The following is a 17,085-nucleotide window of genomic DNA, read 5'->3' on the forward strand; positions in this document are numbered from 1 at the left end:
TGAGGTATCCACAGTTAGAAACCACAACTGAAAGGTCTGTGGTGATTCTCAACCAACAACAAGTGCTAGCAGGTTTTCTCTCCAAATATTCCTCTCAAAAGACAGATATGGGCATTCCATACTTGTAGGTCCCTGCATGCCTTCTAATAAAAGTATCTGGAAAGAACCCGCATAGCACCTACAACAAAAAGAGTCACACACTTAATTTATATGTTTAAAAAATAATAAACCTCTTTGTTAGTTTCCAAATGAGTCAGCTAGATCCCGTCTTTAGTAGGTAAGCAGCTGACTTCCTCCTTTTTTAAGGTTTCTGGTAATATTTTACCTCTTTCACAAGTCAGGAAGACATTCATGAACTAAGAAAAAGAAAAAAGTGCCCCTTCTTAAATTTTAATTTATTAGGTTGGTGCAAAAGTAGTTGCATTTGTTTGCAATTATTTTTAACCTTTTAAACCACATTTACTTTTGCACAAACTTAATAGCTGTTTTTGTCAAGAACGAAACAAAAATAAAACACAACAAAGTAGAGGATAAAAGTATGTAGGGGGCCTGGAATTGTTCTATTGAAATTCATTTACAGTGGCTAGATAGCATTTAACTCACTCTATGTCAGCTAAGAAAAATTAGTGTTAGTTGCTTAAGAAGGCATTTTGCTCAGGTAGCAAAACATCCCTCGCCACCAGCGTGCAAAGCCCAGGCTTTGAAGCTGTGGGAACAGCAACAACAACAAAAACAAACAAAAAAGTCCTAAAATAATCTATGCTTTGACATATTTTAGAAGAGAGAAATCTCTATAAATGACAATACACAGGAGACTTTTTTGCGTGGTTGACCTGTTCTCTCAAAGGCAGCAAAGAGTAGAAGACAGCAGAGACCACTAAACTATTGTCTGTGTCTATGAATTTTGTTTCTTCATTTGTTTGTCTTTTTCCTTTCTTGTTTTCAGTTTTATGTATCACATATCAGTGAAATCATTTGGTTCTTGACTTTTTCTGTATGACTCATTTTACTTAGTATTATAATCTCAAGATCCATCCATGTTGTCGCAAATGGCACTATTTCATCTTTTCTTATGGCAATAGTTTAGTGGTTACCAGAGGGTGGGAAGGGGTGGTAGATGAGGGTAAAAGGGATCAAATATATAGTGATGGAAGGAGAACTGACTCTGGGTGGTGAACACATAATATGATATATGGATGATGTATTATAGAATTGTACACCTGAAACCTATATAACTTTACTAACAATTGTCACCCCAATAAACTTTAATTAAAAAAAAAGAAAGCAGAGACATCTATTGCATTTAACCTGGATTTATGTTTTTGGAGTCAGAATAGCCTGAAATCAAATCCTGGGTAAACCTCACAGCAGCCGGCTTTGCCTCAGAGCCTGTTACTTAACTTCTCTAAACCTCACTTTCTTTGCTCAAATAATGGGGATCTCAGGGTGACTGTGAATATTGTATTATAGGAGTCAAACAAATTTTGAGCAAATGTTTTACATTACTAAGTTTAAGTTATGGAAATGTTACTTAAAATGAAGTTATTTTATTAAAATGGAACTGACAATGACTTAGTAAAAATTTAATAGCTAACATCAGAATGGGTTATTTTCTTAAATGGTAACATTTCCCCAAACAGAACTTCTGCTAAGCTTAAATTGTCAAGTTATTTAAAAATATACAATTGGCTAACTTATATTAAAACTTGAAAAAGGTTTCAAGATGATTGATTTTTATCTGATTGTTTAGTGGGGCAATTTATAGCTACCATGGAGTGCTAAATTGGAGACACAGGTAAGCAGGGTCTAGTGCATGCCAACCACAGATGTTTGTAATCAAACAAAGTTAACTGCAACTTTTTGAATTTTCTGGATTTACTTTATTTGAAAAAAAAATTGGAGTCCTTGTAACTGTGTGAAGATTACTTGGAGTTACATGAAAGGGTAACAAAATATAATGTAACTATGACATTGTAATTTGAATAAGTTATATGGCTCAACTCTGCCTGGTTCTTTTGTATATTGGCACTTAAAATTGCAAGCAATATTGTAAACTTTTTATAGAACATATAAAACATGTTCTACATGATCCCTGAGGTGAGTATTTCCAATTGTGTGATATGTTTCTTCTTGATTATTCTTTGTCCTAAACTTGTTGCTCTTCAACTTGAGTTATAAGAATATTCAAAATAGAAGTACTAAATATCTGTGTGCATATATTCAAGCTCTTCTAAAGGATTAGATTCAATAGTGGAACTTTCTGTGAGAAAATAATGTTAACGACAGCAACAACTACAAAAACAATACATAAAAGATATAGGGGATTTGATTTATAGAAATATATATTTTTTATATTTAGTGTGCTACTTTGCAATGGGAAGTGTTTGGAAAAAAAAAAATTTTTTTTTCAGGGAGCCTGTTCCTACCAAAGTAATGATAAGTAGCACATTCACCTTGTCTTTTACCTAGGAGTAACTCTATGCTGCTTTAGTCACAGTCAAAATGAAATAATACATAAGCATTCAGTCATAACATGGTCTACCCATGTATCCTTATCTAATTATAATCCTTATTAGCATATTCCTCTTACCCAAAGCTAGAATGGGATAAGAAACAGGGAAACAGAAGGAGGATGACTAATGAACCATAAAAGTTCCTTTATGGTTTATTTTTAAAAATCTAACCTTTAACAAAAAACTAAAGCTTCTAGATCTTTGGAGAACACTGTCATTTAATCAAATGGCTTAGAGTGACAATCTGAAGCATGGGGGATAGAGAGAGAAAATCACTGAGATGAAAAAGAGGATGAGAAGGAATTTTTAAATCTCATTAGGAAAAAGAAAGCAAATGACATAGAAAAATAGCAGTTCATGACTTTAAAAACTGTCATCAAATAAAGCCCTTTTCTTCTAGAATTACTCACCCACTAATTTAGCCTCAGAGATGTTGGTCTGTTGCACAATAGTCCACAGAAAGAAAAATAAATTTTTTAAAAACAATATCTGCTAAAAACAGAAAAAGAGACCAATCTAAAGTAGATTTCCAAACATAGTAGAGCTCTAGTGAGGACAAGTTGGGTATCAAAAGTTTGATTTTGGCCAAAAGGAAATAAATAAAATTTTAAAAGCTTTAATTTGATAGTTACATTTAAATAATAGTTGGGTTTACATTAAGCATATAAAACATAATGGTAATATAAGAAAAAAATGACTATAATGAGATGTGCTTATATATTATTAATTTCCAAGTAAGTGGGAATGTTGAACTTTAAGGATGCTTTCTTATAAAATTACATTCACCATTTATAAAAAGATATTAATTTATCTGCAGCTGTGTAAGTAAGTGAGGATGGATACTGGGAAAAGTGAATAAGCAAACTAGTTCTTTAAAATGCAGGAAAAGAAGTCAGGAAAGGATGTTCACTCTTGGTGGTCGGTCACACACAATAATTAGGTGGGAAAGTGTCCAACCATATGTAGCAAGATGATGACTACACTGTTTTAGGAAGAAGATGACTGCATAGAGTCTAATTGGTCCACTATCCTCAATGATGAAACTCCTGAGCAAACATGGTTATTATTAGGGAGATGTTAAGGGAGTTAAATAAATAAAGAAGTGACGTGGGCATCATTTGAGCAGTTGTTGATGTGGCAGTGACAAAAGGAGACAGTGGAGAAAGAACCAGGGGTGGAGATGGAGAGAAAGGAGAGGCCACTAGATCTCTGGAAGGGATGTAGGTGGAATTCCTTCCTAGCTCAGTGGCCTCAGAAAGATTTTAGGTTCTCTAGTGAGTCATGGAAAGAAGTAAAAGTAATCGCTGCTTCCATGCTTTTGTCTGGTTAGTGGAGACGATAGCTGACTATATAAGGAATGAATAGGAAACTGTCTTTGTGGTAGAACTGATTTGGTAACAGTGCCTTGGAGTTTTGTAAGGGTTTAGTGCTTGGAAAAAGATACCGGGTGGAGGAGGGTCAGTATGAGCATTTATGATACATTTACCTATTTACATCAATAGATACTCAATTGTTTACTTTTCTTCCCTTTTAGATGGATAGATTATATATATATATATATATATATATATATATATATATATATATATATATGTAATTAGTTTTAAGAAAGTCACCTAATCTTATGATCCCTAAATTTCCTCATCTTTAAAATGATTATAACAATGCTTATTTATGATACCTTTCATAGGAATCAAATATTTGGCAATCTTTGAGGTACCTATACTGTAATTAGAAATCATGAGTGAAAATCCTTTGTGTTTTTCCCAGGAAAGTTTCACTTTAAAGATATCATTACTTCTATCACATCTTTAAAGTGTCTTCTTGCCTCTGTAGGATTTTATACAATCCAAACTGCAGGCAAAAAAGGAAAAATCGTGACCTAAACAGCAAAATAGCATTTAAGATTAGCTCTGTTACATTACTTAAGGGCTATCTAAGAATAATACAAGCCAAATGGTACAAAACTACCTCGACATTAAGGGATCATACAATATTCATCACCCCAGCTAAAATAATGCATAATAGAAGCACTCAGCACTTTGTGTACTAGTACACTTTTGGTGTGGCTGATGGCTTTTGAGCCATCATTTATGTAAGTATACCAACTTTGAGGGCGATAATACATATTATTAAACCATTATCCATGTATCTGTATAAGCCATCCACTTTTGGAAGGTCTAGTAGTGAAGGCTTAGGCGTTTCAATCAAATTAACCATTTTGTATCCTATTCTATACAGTAATTATTTGAAATAGCAAAAAGTGAAACAAAGTTTTGTTGTAATTACATTTTTCCTTAAAAGAAATTTAAGTAGATATTGAAAATATGACTTTAGTTTTATTCAGCATTCTAGTGTCAGAATGAGTTTTACTCTAATAAGTACTAGATGTGGCAAATTTATGTACATTCAAAATTTATGTACAAATAGAGTCATAAATAAGTTTTCAAGGAAAGGATAATAAAATATGTGGTACTATATATGTTTAAATAAAACCCTGAAAACTCCGTCAAGATTATATTCCTTTTTATTATAAATTTTTACTTCTTTTATTATACAATTGATATCGGGTCCTGGATTTCGACAAGGGCTGTTTGTATTTGTTCAAGAAACCTCTAATCCATGACTGCTAATATGGCATGTAATTTTCCACATAAAATGGAATAAAGCATTACTGAAATGTTTAACTGATCCTTCAGACTCTTAATGAGACATACTGTTTGGCTGATAATGTCAAATAATGGAAGTTCAAAAACTCTTGACTGTATTCAATAGAATCTCAGCAAAAGTATTTGTTGGACAATCTCCTTCATCTGCTTAAGTGATACCTTTTTGCCTACTGAGCTTTATGTTCATGACTTAGCAAAATTGCACATCACAAAATGGCATCGGCCTCTAGAGTTTTTTTTTGAAGTTTCCAAACCTTAAATACTAAATTGATGAATGTTGTTGTCCACTGCAAAGCATACGTTTCAGAGACATTTTATAAAAGTCCATTTTACATCCAATAAATCAGTCAATTACCAATCAAATTGCACATTCTTTGGAGGATCTTCTACTATATAGAAAAAAAATGTGTTAAGAAATTACTTCCAGAAAGAGAGGTGGGGAAACACTGTAGTGGCAGTGTTTATTTAGAAAAATTAAAAAATTACCTGGATAATATTATATTGTACTCATATTTTATACACACACACACACACACACACACACACACACACACACACATACACACATATAATGTATACAAAGGGTGCCAAAAAATGTATACACATTTTAAGAAAGGAAAAGAAAACTGTATTAAAATTGTAATACTCAATATATACTGATGACAAAAGATGAATACAAGTCATGTGTATACATTTTTTGGCATCTCAGGTATGTATACATATACATACTTACACACATAGATATATAGATGGATAGTAGATAGATAGATAGATAGATAGATAGATAGATAGATAGATAGATTTCTACTGAAGTGATTTTTGTTAGAGTACCATAAATATATATTTTTTGAAATCACAGATGATGCTTCTGTTTGTATATACGCTTAGGATAGGGGAGGAATCTTAAGAAGGTTATCTAGTACATTATCACCTACCAGAACTATACCATTTATCCCAGGTATTTAGCTAGACTATAATAGAGTATTAGAATTGCAAATGACATTTGACCCCTTTCTGCCTATTTAAACATTGAAATCATCACAGTAACATTCCGAATAGATTTTAATCCAGCCTTTGTTTGAACACATATAGTTTATTTCTGAGGAAAGTGATCTGCCCTTTGAACCTGAAATCCAAGAGTCTGAGGTCCAGTCTTCAAGTTCCCAGCCTCTGACCTCTCCCTCCTTTGTATAAAGAGTATGCTGGAGAGACAGCTACTAAGATCTTGGTGATTGTTGGATGTTATGAACATCTGACTCTGAGAACCAGGGAATCTATTCAAATCATGCAGTGCTCTTGTTGTTAGAAGGGTGTTCCTTATCCCTCTGTACTTTTGGCATCCTTTCTCTGAGTTATCTCTTTTAGTCTTCAGAGTCTCAATTAGAATCAAAATCCTTATACTGCTCAGGAACAAGTTCTGAATTCTAACACTCTTTCAGAGCCAAGACATTCTTATTTATGTGTAGCAATATTCTTTTGATGAAAGTGAAGTCAATCTTTGGCTCTCTTCTTAAAGAAGCTAAAACAAAAGAGGCCATCAAATACATTCTCTGCTGGATTACACAAACTATTATGTATGATGGAGTAGACCCCCATCAGTAGGCATGGAGATCACCTGGAATGTCCAGATGGTTCCTCAGAATGGGGGTTTTCAAAAGACCATTGCTAGACATATGTGTCTGGTTAGAATGTTTAACCTTCCTGGTCTTTAATCATGTAGCATTATGTGAAGTGCCACTGGATGAATGGCTTGATGGAGTGTTTTGAGGCTGTAGAGTTTCCAATCTCCTGGCCACCACCAGAGGCCCTGCAACCCCCGGGAATGTGGTCCCTAGGGTATGAATGCCTTGCTATTGGTCTATGAGAATAGAGAGCAGATGGGAGTCGGCCTTCACACTGTGTACATGGGCATAAGGAGTGTTGTGATCAAACAAACGGGGGGGGGGGGGGAAAGAAGGAGAGAGAGAGAGAGAGAGAGAGATCAACCACTAGGGTGCAAAGAAATAGATAAAGTGCTATGATTCTGCTCCAATTCTTCCTTAATTTTTGATAAACTCAAAGACATTTTCCCCTCAAAATTAAATTCATGTATAGAAGATTCTCTTTGGGATTTTTATTCCTCAAAAGACAAAAGTATCATGTCATGGAAGTTCATTACTCTGCACAAGTACTAATGACACCAGTGAGGATGAAAAGCCCATAATTATTCATTTTAAGGGCAGTTGTAGTATGTGGAAAGCAGTTCCACAGTAGCAAACATTTGCATCAGACTGGCGTGACATTGAGTACTGACTCTGCCACTGTTACATGGAGCAAGTATCTGAACTTCTCTGAACTTCAGTGCTCTCATCAGCAAAATTAGAATAATTTCAGGGTTGTGGTGATAATTAGATAAGATAAGCCATACAAAGAGCTTACTGCAAAGCCCAAAACTTAGTCAACGCATAAAGGGTGGCTATTATTATTTTTCAGAATTATAATTATCCTATACTTGTGAGGAATGTTGATAATGCTTTAGCAGCAGAACTTGACCTAAGACCTTTCTACGTAAATGCCTTGCCCTGTATGTGGTGACGATTTAGGCCGTTTCAGTATTCATTTATCTGACCTGACGTTTTTCTTTTTCAGATTTCTTTTTCTTTTTAATGTTGGTGAGCAGACCTCGCTGTGGTACCTCTGAAGAGCGCTGCGGCTTGAGGGCAACATGTCCTGCCTGCTTTTTCGAGTCCTCATTCAATCCAAACAGAAGATATGAGCTCTCGCTTTCATTTATTGGAGGTCAGCATCTTTGTTGTTGTTGCTGAACTCTGGAAAGAGCGATACATGGAGCTGTGCTCGCCAATTTGGCAACGTGCTTTTTCAGCCCACTTGGCTGTGCACAATATTCTGTCTGAATTTGGGAAGATCTGTCTGCTTTTCTCCTTTGTAGAGAGGCTGTGAGGAATGAGGCAATGGATTTGTCTTATATACAATAGCCTGGAAAAATAGGCCGGGGCCTGACAAATCATGAGAATTACATGGCCATCTTCCAGAGAGCTCCTGGCTGGAGACAGGAGGACAGGTTGAGACGCCTTTTGATAGATTTTGCACTAATTGCCCTCTTTCCTAAAAGAAGTCCTGTTTACAAGAAAAGTGGGGGTTCGGTGAATAGGGGGAGGTGAGGATTCTTACATAGTATGAGATCCTTGTAAGAAGAATCAATATTATGCAGATTTAAAGGTCACAGGTCAAATCATGCATCTCAAAGCATAGCGGTAAACCCTACAACCCTCATACATGACAGCGAGATGTGATAAGGTACAGATTTGACCTAGCCCCAAATACTCTACATTTGAAAATGACCTAAACCCTTTCCTTGTTCGTAGAACCTCAAATGACCATGTGCTATCCCTCTTTGCTATGTTTATGTACGCAAAATCCTTTGTGCTAATAGGGTCTGCCTGTTCCAGATGACGTGCTATGTTTTCCTTCCTGCTGTTTTCTTCTTTAATCAGTAAGGGAACCTCAGACAGGAAGTATAATTCATGATTCTTGCTCCATATTCTGCCCCCCACTACTCACACACTGTCATTTTAATTGCCTTTCCAATGATGAGTGAGTGATGTCTTTCCTATCTGGCACTCTGTCATTTTGGTTTAGAATTCAAGGAATGGGAGACGCTGGATCTGATCAATCTCTGGAGGCAGCTGATCTGACTCAGCATCTGCATCAAAAATATTGCTCTGAAAAAAGATGCAGTCTCCTCATCACTGCTAACACCTAGAGTTACCGCCTTGCCTGTGTGTCGTTCACTTAACTCCTTGACTGCCCGCATTGATTATGATGGCCGTGGACCGAATCTCCATTTCTTCATCTCAGAATAATGTTCTCCAGAGCTGCTTTATGAAGCTATTCATAGATAAAAACAGCAGCAAGCCCAATGGCATGGTTTCCTTTTCTGTATTCTGTGACATTCTCATCTCCACCGACTGTGTCTGGCAGCCGCACAATGAGGCCCTGCATGTGTCAGAGAGATGGATGATATCTGCAGTGTCTGCATCTCAACGCTGACTCGATGAGCTCCTGCTGAACCTGACCTCCGGGATGCTGGATTCTGTGCCATTGCATTAGAAAGGCAGCCCGCCCCTTTCCAAGCAATGTCTTATTTTCTCCCAAGACAAAATACTTTAATAGAAATAATGGCACGCATTAGGTACTTTGATGGATAGCACATAGTACTTTCATCCTCAATATTCCTGATTATGGGACTCTTTGTTTTTGTCTTGTTGCTCTGTTATTGTTTTTTTTTCAAAGCAAAAACAAAGAGATTACCAGTATAGGTAGTAGTTCTTTATACTCTTTTCACACATCTTTGCTTTCTTCAATTGAATGGTATTAAGAAACAAAAATTAAAAAGGATATTAATGAACCCCTATTTCCTTATCAGGGAAGCAGCCAGTTAATTATGGGGAAGTTTGTTCTGATTTGAATTGACTGGGTTTTGTTTCAGCATAAAATTGGTTTTGAAAAGTGAACAAATGTACTGCAGTGAGGTCTTTGGTAATGGATTATCAGTAAGATCTCAGTGCTGGTAGGACCATGCAGGCACATCTGAGCAAAGTGGGATTATATGGGATATGCACCAGAGAATTAACAACAAGAACTATTTCTATGATCTGTTTCCTAGGGCATGTAACCTGCATGACTACATGGGCATGTAACTTGCACTGTCACACAGAACCACACCCTGAGATGGGCAGTTTAATGCTCTGCTAGCAGCATTTTGAAATTCTTAGTAATTGGTGAGGAAGAAGACCTAAATGTTCATTTTGCACTGGCCCAGAAAATTATGTAGCCAGTACTGGTGCTAGGTGCTTCTCTGTGCTTTATCATCAAAAGCAGAATTACTCCTCAGTTTTCCTTCCTTTTCAGGATATAGGATTGAGGAACAACAGGATAGATAACAGGGTAGATGTTAGGATAACAAAGGAAGCATGAGGCAGCCTGTCCACCCCATGTGAAGGGTTACACTGGAAACACCATAAGAACCTGTTCCATGTGTCTTTGACCTTCCAAATAGGTTAAAGGTCTAAAAAGGAGGCTAGAGAGAAAAGATTTGGGAAGATATCTCTTCGGAGAGAGCTATTCCTTTGCTATGAGATCTCTCTCCCTTTTGTGGTTGGGAAGAGAAGGACTTAAGAGGGGCCAAAAGAATACATATCTGACTCATTCTGGAGAAAGTTTCAGTGGACTGTGGCCTAGATCCAATTCATACTTGGAAACCTCCAATCTAAAAGAGACTAGAGGATCAAAGGGAGGTGATAGAGTTTGTTGGAACAAGGGATACTGCATGAACATTCGCTGTGGGCCATCTGGAAGAGAACCCTGGTATAGAATTATCTGAGGTCTGCTAAAGTCTATCTTGGGGCTTCTGGAGGCATAAGAAGACCCCAGGGGAAAGATGTCCAGCTGGTAAGGAGTACCTGAAGCAGGAGTCAAGTCTCTAGAATAGAAATGTACTATCTGTTGGGACCAAGAGAACAATGAGAGAGATTGACCAAAGAGAGCATTCAAAAAACCCTCTAAAGCAACCCTGAGGACCAGGGTCAGTTATAATCATTTGCATGGACGATTATTAAGAGACTCCAGCTTTAAGTATCTGCCAGATCCGAAGGCATAAAGGCATCCAGGTATCACTTCTTTTTGCTCTCTCCAATCTTGATACTGAAATGCAGCTGTGGACTAGGAGAGATGGTGAGCAGGAAGGGAGAAGTACCAGAGCCCTTGAACCATTATAAGTCCCAGCATAAAACAGGTGCCAGCTGGGAGAGGGGTCAGGTTTCATGTTAAATCAGATTTGGAGTTTTCACTATTATATCAGACTAAACATTCTGGTGACTGAATTGAACCTGTGTTTTCAATGTAAAGTAATAGTTGGATATCCCTTTACCTAATAATGAGACAAAAAGCAAGGAAAGCTGTCTGAGTGTTCACTCTAGGGATGAGAGAAGGTTGTATCTTTTCCCACTATCCCATTAAACTATTCAGTGATCATAGTGCACACACATCATGCTTGTTGACATACTGGTCACATCTTTATTATCCATTCAATCATCCCAATATTTTGCAAAAAGTACTATCCAAATGTTGAAAAGGAAAACAACAACAACAAAAAAAACACAGAGGTTGAGACCTTAGCAAATTAATAAATGATAGAGCTAGAATTTGAAGCCAGATTTATGTTTTTTAAGGTTTATTTTTTTAAATCATTAGACTGACTCTCTCTCTCCTAGATTAGAAAAAAATACCATTCATTGAGTACTTACTATATTCCAGGAATACTGCTAATCGTTTCACATATGTTATTTACTCCTCATATAAACCACGAGTAGATGCTATTCTTGTTATCTGTAGGAGGAACCTGAAACTTAGAGGGTTTCAGTAACTAGTCAATAACTAGTCTGAAATTACATAGTCATGAAATTACATAGCTCTTGTCTGTCTGGTCCCAAATTTGTGCAGTTCATTAAGAGAGAGAAACAGAAAGAGGGGGCAAGGGAGGAGGCGGTGGGGGAACAGAGTGAAAGAGAGAGAAGTTTCCCTTCTACTTTTATTCTCAAATAGGTCATATGTTTGCTAAAATAAAATACATATAGCAGTCCTCCTAATAATATAGTCACTAATAGCCACCAAAACAACAACATAATTATTAGCCAGATATGGTTCTGTGAAGACGATATCATAAATACAGACAGAGAAGACTAACAGTCATAACAACCTTAGCCAAAATAAAAGTGACCAGTTAGGTGTTACTCACTCTAAGTGAAATCATGACATTAGAGAGAGAGCTGCTATCTCCTGTTTCCAGGAATATTTGGAGAAATCTTCATGGAAAAGGTGAGTCATTAACAATAGTTTATTTAAATAGTTTAATAACAAAACAAAACACATCCAGGTTGGGGGTAGGGGACTGCAAAAGCAAAATCACAGCACTGGGAATAAATATAACCAATAAAGGTAGAAGCAGGAAAAAGAGTTTTTCTTTTAGAAAAATTGCTGTTTGTTCTAGAAGATTGGGACATATGTTGTGGCTGCATTATTTATGCAGAGAGCTGAAGTCAGGTTGATGTATGTGAACATGATGTGGTAGGAAATGAGAGCCCATGGCAGGTGCTTCATCAAGTGATTAAGCAAGGAGAGTTAAGTTTTCGAAATATTTGTCTGAGATTGGTATGCTGGCCGACAGGAGTCAAAAAAAAAAAAAGAAAATAGAGCTGGTGAGAGCGATTCGAAGTTTGTTAGAATGGCACAATATGGCACCTCATTTTAGCCTTTGCAGAATGGACTTTTGGATTCTCTCCCTTTTCCTTCTTGAATGAGAGTGGAAAGGAATGGGGGTGGGAATAGACACATCTGGAATGTAGCTATGTAGATTCCTGATATATACGTATCTGCAAACTCTAAGAGCAGAGCTGTAGCCCTGAAACAACGTGGGGAGTTTTTATCATTGTATATTAAATAATGCATACAAAGCTCATAGTTTAATGAACCAAAATTCTAATATCTATCATGATGCAGAGAAAAATCATCATTGTGATACTGGGAAGCATGATGTGGTAGAAACAGCAGTGACTTAATCAGAATTATGTGTTTTCTTTTGAAGTACAATATCGCTACATAGAGAAAATACGTATTTCCATTTTTTTCTAAACATTTAAAAATCAGCATACAATTCTAATTTGTTACCTAATGCATTTCAAGACAGTGGAATATTCAAAGAAAATCCTGAATGTACTGAACACTTATAGGTAAATGAGTTTTATTTAAAATTCTCTAACATAATTCCTGGAATTGGAATGCCACTCAAAACTTACCATCAAAGGTTTTGTTGCAAAATGCCAGGACGCCACTGAATAAGGTAACAATGAGACAGGGAGGGGACTCTTAATTTGCCCAAACTTCTCTTGCAGTATCTGAATAATAAGCTCTAATGTACTCATGCAGGGGAGGGTAAGAGCGGTTGAGAGCAGAGTAAGTCATTGATGTGGCACATTTTCCAAATCTCTCACTGGCAGTATCCATATTATGGTTTCTATTTGAAGTGCTGACAATGGAGGAAACATTACTAAGAATGGCTATGATGGATCAGCCAATAAAGCTCGAATCACCCTTTCCTTTCACATCTACTTGTCTGGTGTGTCTCTGACATGAAACAGAATCAACTCAGAAGGGGCGAAGTAAGGTTACCTAGGATCCCAGACAAATTTCTTTTAAGTTTGGCTTATTTCTTTGGATGATTTCTTAAAAATTGACCTTTCTATTGAGGCATTTTTTAGAACAGTATGATGTCTTGCTGAAGCATGTCTGTAAAGAGTCTTTGAAAGCCTTTTTTTTTCCACAGCTGCACAAATCTATGTTGGCTTTGGATCAGAAAAAAAAAAAGTGATACTTTTCCTCTTCTTTGGAATATTCGATTTCCATTCTTGTGAATTATAATTTATTTGAAGTAATTCAATATAAATATATCTTTGAAATCAGACATTAATTTGTATTCTCACTTTCAAAACACTTTTTTTTTTAATTTTTGTTTGTGTACAAGTTATCAGTCAATTACATCCTTGTGGGTATAATGCACAAATGGCTGATGTCTGTAGGGATTTATAACTGGAAAAACTACATATTGCCTTTAAAAACCTGCTCTTGAATTGGTAATAGATACTATCAAAGATGTGGTTAAAATAAAAAAGTTCTCAGGAACATTATATACAGTACTGGATAGGCCATTTTATTTAGGTTGAAATGATGATTCTCTATAAAAACCCTCTGACTGGCTCAAACATTTTACTCAAACTGTAGGGCCTCATAGGTCTTCTTTTTTCATAATATTTTTCTTTTTAAACAGTGAAACAAATCAAGATTTTTGAAATAAATATTGTTTGAGAAATCTAACAGAACAAAGAAACATGTAAATGGTCTCTAAGTAGCTAGTGCATGAAGAGAGAATAAAGTAGCAGTGAAGGAAGTGAGAAAAGCATGGAGTTGTTCTAACAAAAAGGCATGTTAGTAGAAATCCCAGGCCTAACAGACACTCTTGACTTTGAGCTTCGTTATTGTCACTATCTCAATTCATTCTTAGTAGAATAAAATAGTTATGTTTCTGTCAGTAACCTGTTACACCACAGAAATTTTCCATCTTGTGTTTTTGTAATTACACTTAAGCCAAATGGAAACATGTAAAAGTTAAACAGGATCAATCCTAGTATTCTATAATTATTTTTCTATAATTCATGTCTTAAATTTTTTCATTCTCTACTACTGTTCTCATTCCAAGATCGTTGTTGATGTAATAGTTGACACTAATAATAGTCTTTGGGAGTGGCTAATTATGACTCTACACATGAGGGGAAAAAATCTTGAGTAACCCAAAATTACAATGGCAGAGATAAAACTTTAGAAATGATGTTCAAGTTAAGATGAGTCATTCTAATGTTATGAGACACTATTTTATACTTGTTAAGTACTTTACAATTATCCAGTTATGTGTGAGTATTAATATATAAATATGCTGTTTTATTGAAATGTCCAATAAAAAATCATTGATTATTCACCATATATCACCATTATGCTTGAAGATGAACATATTATGATGGATACGAACATTCCTAATTCTCTAGATCTTGTGGTCTCTTTACCTCTTCCCACAAAACAGGCAGGATTAGTATTATTAACTGACATCCAGAAATCAAAGAGCTTGCCCAGACTTCAGAACTAGTGAATTTCTCAGACATTCTTATTCCTAGCTCAGAGTGTATATTCTGTACACTCATACTTCTCAAATTGTGTTCCCCCATGGCCATTCCACAAAAATAAGTTTGTATTGCCAAACAACATTAGAGACATTTTAAGCTTCATCTTCTTTGGGGAGATTCAAAACATACATTAGCACACTCAACTTCTGAGAAACAGTTTAGTAGAGAAGGATTGTTTAATTCAGTGAGTCCCAAATTGTTAACATCTCACTGTATATAGTTCTGAGATGCAATGTATCATACTTGTATGTAAAAGGGCTGAGCTCATGAGTACATTTGCTTAGTCAATAAAGTGAGAGATTTGTCAAACCCAGTTGGTCTTGCTTGGCAATACTTTTGCCAGAGTAGCACTCATTGTTATCATGTGGTAACTGAATATTGAATAAATCTCATAACAGCAAAGTATATGCAAAGTATATAAACAACTGTGCATATCGCCAGCCTTCCTTGTCACTTTGGAAAGGAAGACAAGGTCTTTAAAAATTAGATTTGATATTTTTAATATTTAATATTAAATATTTTATAAAGCATTTAATCCTTCAACTACTGTATGGTGACACAATATTTTATAACCACACCATAATTACTCAACTAGAAAGAGATGCTTCAAACTAATTACCTTTTGGTTTTTTTCTCCATATAGGTGAATGGGTGGGAAGAATAGTGCTATGCCTTACTATTTATAACTTTATAACAAACCCATCCTAATGTTGCTATCTTACAGTCTCTATAAACTCCACCATCAAAGCCATAAACATATCCCTCATCTTCCAAAGTCTCCTCTTACCCCTTCTTTCTTTTTTTTTTTGTGTGTGTGTGATAACACTTAACATAAGATCTACTCATTAGCAAATTTTAAGTATACAATACAGTACTGTTAGCTATAAGTACTATTAGGTCTCCATAACTTATTTATTTTTCATAACTGAAACTTTGTACCCTTTGACCATAATCCCTTCATTTTCCCCTTACCACAACCCCTGGCAACAACCATTCTACTCTCCCCTTCTATGAGTTTAACTATTTTAGATTTCACATATAAATGAGATCATACAGTATTTGCCTTTCTGTTAGCTTATTTCACTAGTATAATGATCTCCAGGTCTATCTATGTTGTAAATGGCACAGTTTTCTTCTCTCTCTCACTCTTTTTTTTTTTAAGGCTAGATAATATTGCAGTGTATGTATGCACCACAATTTCTTTATCTAGGCATCTGCTGATGAACATCTAATTTGCTTCCATGTCACGGCTATTGTGAGTAATGCTGCAATGAACATGGAAGTGCCGGTATCCCTTTGAGATCCTGATTCAATTCTTTTGGATAAATACCTAGAAGTGCAATTGCTGGATCATATTGTAGTTCTATTTTTAATTTTTTGAGAAACCTCCACATTGTTGTCCATAATGAGTGTACCAACTTACATGCTCACCAAAAGTTTACCAGACCTCCCTTTAATCCACATCCTTGCAAACACTTATTTTTTTTTTTTTTAATAATAGCCATCTAAAAGTTGTGAGGTGATACCTCATTGTTTTTGATTTGCATTTCCCTGATGATTAGTGATGTTGAGCATCTTTTCATATTCCTCTTGGACATTTGTATGTCTTTTTTGGAGAACAATCTATTCAGATCCTTTGTCCACTTTTAAAATCCAGTTATTTATTTTGCTATTGAGTTGTAAGAGTCCCTTATATTTTTTTAGACATTAATCTATTATCAGATATATACTCTGAAAATATTTTATCCCATTATATAGGGTGTCTTTTCATTTTGTTGATTGTTTTCTTTGCTGTATAGAAGCTTTTTTTTTTTTTGTACTTCCATTTGTTTATTTTTGCTTTTGTTGCCTGTGCTGTTGGTATCATATCCAAAAATATCATCGCCAAAACCAATGTCAAGGAGCTTTTTCCCCTACGTTTTATTCTAGGAGTTTTATAGTTTCATATCTTACAGTGAAGTCATAAATCCATTTTGAGTTGATTTTTGTTCATAGTGTAAGATAAGATTCCAATTTTATTCTTTTTGTAAGTGGGTATCTAGTTTTCCCAACACCATTTATTGAAGATAATTTCTTTCCCCATTTTTTATTCTTGGCATCATTGTTGAAGATTAG

At 35.6% G+C, this 17,085-nt stretch overlaps 2 long non-coding RNA genes across 2 annotated transcripts in view; one reads left to right on the forward strand and one right to left on the reverse strand.

The window, feature by feature from the left end:
• Window positions 1-12,773, forward strand: part of LOC141570216 (uncharacterized) — a 251,642-nt gene extending 238,869 nt beyond the window's left edge. Inside the window, exons 7-8 of the long non-coding RNA XR_012494225.1 lie at window positions 7,811-7,960; window positions 8,822-12,773. This is a non-coding gene — a long non-coding RNA (uncharacterized LOC141570216). The remainder of the gene's footprint in view (window positions 1-7,810; window positions 7,961-8,821) is intronic.
• The window catches only part of LOC109447544 (uncharacterized), a 659,535-nt gene that overhangs the window by 11,278 nt on the left and 631,172 nt on the right, over window positions 1-17,085 (reverse strand). The window lies entirely within an intron of this gene.

Source organism: Rhinolophus sinicus, linkage group LG01 (genome assembly GCF_036562045.2).
Source record: "Rhinolophus sinicus isolate RSC01 linkage group LG01, ASM3656204v1, whole genome shotgun sequence".
NCBI lineage: Eukaryota > Metazoa > Chordata > Mammalia > Chiroptera > Rhinolophidae > Rhinolophus > Rhinolophus sinicus.